Here is a 3,150-nt window from a genome sequence, read left to right on the forward strand (position 1 = left end):
CTGTTCCACAGTCAGCCCCTGGCCTAGTTTTAGCTGTTGATATTGAGCTTCTCCATCATCTCTTTCCACAGATGCAGTCAATCTGATTTCTGTGTATTCCATCTGACGAAGTCCATGTGTATAGTCACCTTTTGTGTTGTTGAAAAAAGGTATCAGCTATGAACAAGTCATTGGTCTTGCAAAATTCTATTATATGATTTCCAGGTTAATTTCTATCACCAAGTACTGTTCCTTCCTCTTTGTTTCCAACTTTTGCATTCCAATAGCCAATAACAATAAATACATCTTGATTGCATATTTCATCAATTTCTGACTGAAGTTGCTGGTAGAATTCTTCAATTTCTTTCATCACTAGCTTTTGTGATTGGCACATAAATATTTATAGTAGTTGTATTGATTGAATTTCCTTGAAGTTGAACAGATATAATCTGATCACAGACAGCGCTGTACTTCAAGATTGATTTTCAATGTCCTTTTGACAATGAATGCAACATCATTCCTCTGAATGTGCTATTTTTGTATAGTAAATCATCTGATTTCTGATTCAAAAGGGCCATTTCAGCTCACTAATGCCTAGGCTACATGTTCCATTTCATTTTTGATGACTTCCAATTTTCCTGTATTCATACTTATTAGAGTCCAAGTTTCAATCATTAGATCTTTGCAGCTGTTTACCTTACATTGAGTGGTTCCCTATCAGCAAACGAAGATTCCAAAGGTTCTGTCTCCACAGGCTTTATTCCATTCACATTCACCATGTTCAACTCCACTCCTTGAAAGCAACTCCTCCTCCGTCACATTTTGAGTGCCTTTGGAATGTTTTTTGGTTTTGGTTTTGTTGTTGTTGTTGATGGTGATCTTTTGGGTTCTGGTTTTGTTTTTGTTTTTGTCATGTATGACCACCAAAGAGTCATCCTCTGATACTGTCTCTGACAATATTCTGCTTTCATTCATCAGACTATCAGTACATGACAATGTTGTAAGTTATGCATAAGGTTTTCAGTGGCTACTTCTAAGTGGGGAGCCAAGTCCTTCTGCATTGTATGTAGGGTACCAGCCCCCACAAGCGAATGTGTCCAAGGGGCAGTTGTGTAATTGAGGGGTAAAATTAAAGAGACATCAGACAAGATAAGGCATACAATTGCTCACCTCATGGATGGCCATGATCTCAGCAGCCAGGTCCACACAGAGAGCGAATATATTTCCAATCATAGCTTATATGCACTTCAGTGACATGCAAGCCCCCCTAATTACATCATAACAGGAAGGGGTTGTACCATAGCCATACGTACAACAGGAGGGGGATGAGCTAGGGGTACACATGTGACAAGATGGCAGCCTAACCTTGATCCTCCTTGAGTTGACTTGACCCTGTCTTTGGGCTCTCCTTCAGGGGCATAATCTACTATTCTTTTTAGCAGCGAGAGGGTCCCACCTAGGGTGGGACAGACAATAGGGTCTAATTGCTCTAGATGGCTGATAACCCTCAGGGAGATAACCTTTAAGCAGCTGACCTCCAAGTGTATAGTCATTGACCATGTGTTAGCAAACGCATATTAGGTTTGTCATATATTATGGGGGACAACCTAGGGAATAACTTTTCTGTATCTCACAATTATATGTTCTTGGTCCTGCTAGCATTTGAAATACCTGTGACGTAGCTTCCAGCATTATAGAAACACACAAGCCACCCACCACAGTACAACACACTGATAGACAAGCATTGGCTTAAGAACATAGCTATAATACGTATATATGTACCTAAAGTAAAAGCCTCAAAATATACTTAAAAAAATCTAACACAATGGAAGAAAAATAGACCAGTCTAAAATAATAACGGGGGATTTTAGAACACCATTTCTGTGAAAGACAGATCAACTAGAAAGAAATTCAGCGAAGAGGAGAACTAAGCAACATAATCCGCCAACTTGATTACCCAACCCTGGCGAACACACCATGGACTGGGCACTAAGATATCTACCCTTACACTCTGGCCTTACAGGGAAGATGGCATTCTCCGAGGGCCACACCAGAAGGACTCGGCATGGAAGCTTGACTGGATGAACTGGGCCCTACCTCAAAACTACTTATACCCTTGGATTAAGGATTGAAATACCCTGATGGGAGAAGATGCAAGGGTGGCTACCCCAAGACTATGGAGATGGCAGTCATTGGACTTTGGGTGGGATCCCTGGCTTAGCAGGTATCCAATGAAAGGGGCTCTAGAACCAATAGGTATTTGGTGCCTCAATGCTGGCACAATAAACTATCTCACTCCCCTTTGCATTAATCTGACAGGTTTGGGTCTGAGAGTCAAGGGTCTGCCCTTGTAAGAGATGATGCAGGAAATTTTCCTCTAGCACCATTCCCTATGCTCAATGTAAACTGAGTCCAATCAGTTAAGAAATAAATCTGTACAAAGCAACAATTCATGGATTGCAGCTCACAGTTGGATTATACGTGCATAACAACAGTATCTTAAATTCTGTTATCAAATTGTTGATGTTATCAGTGCAATCAACTTATACCCTAAAGGTATGATAGATGTTTTTCTTGTTTGTTTCTTTTGTTTGCTTTTTGGGAGGTGAGGGGGTTAAGTTTTCTGTTTTTGTTTTGTTGTTGATGATGATGATTTTTTGGTTCTGGTTTTGTTTTTGTCATAATACAACGCTCAAAAAAACAAACAAAAACAAAACAAAAATATGACCCTCAAAGTAAACCAAAGTCATTCATAATCCACAGACAAGCAGATGGATTCTAGGCTCCCATGTAATTCTCGTCCAAATCCAAGAGAGTTAGTTTTTGGCTTTTTTAATCATTTTATTAGGGGCTCATACAACGAAGAGTTAGTTTTATAATATGGCCCTGCTTGATGTTTGCCTTCACAAAGAGATCACTGAAGAGAAGGGTGTTACAGCAAGTGTGGTGCAGAAAGCAGATGATACCTTGCTATCAATTAGAGTCATGTCTGGGGTCTTAAAGGCTTGTATTCAAACAAGAAGCCATCTAAGGGAGGTGTCAACAAAGTCCACACAAGAAGCACACCCGCCTGTATAATCCAAAGATAGAAAAAGCAAAATCCCAATATGATGATGAGAAAAGCATCAGAGCTTAAATTATGAACATCCAATTTATAGAACGCTATAGAGG

This window comes from Echinops telfairi, unplaced genomic scaffold (genome assembly GCF_000313985.2).
Source record: "Echinops telfairi isolate 266 unplaced genomic scaffold, ASM31398v2 ScPeMD7_2;HRSCAF=8, whole genome shotgun sequence".
Classification (NCBI taxonomy): domain Eukaryota; kingdom Metazoa; phylum Chordata; class Mammalia; order Afrosoricida; family Tenrecidae; genus Echinops; species Echinops telfairi.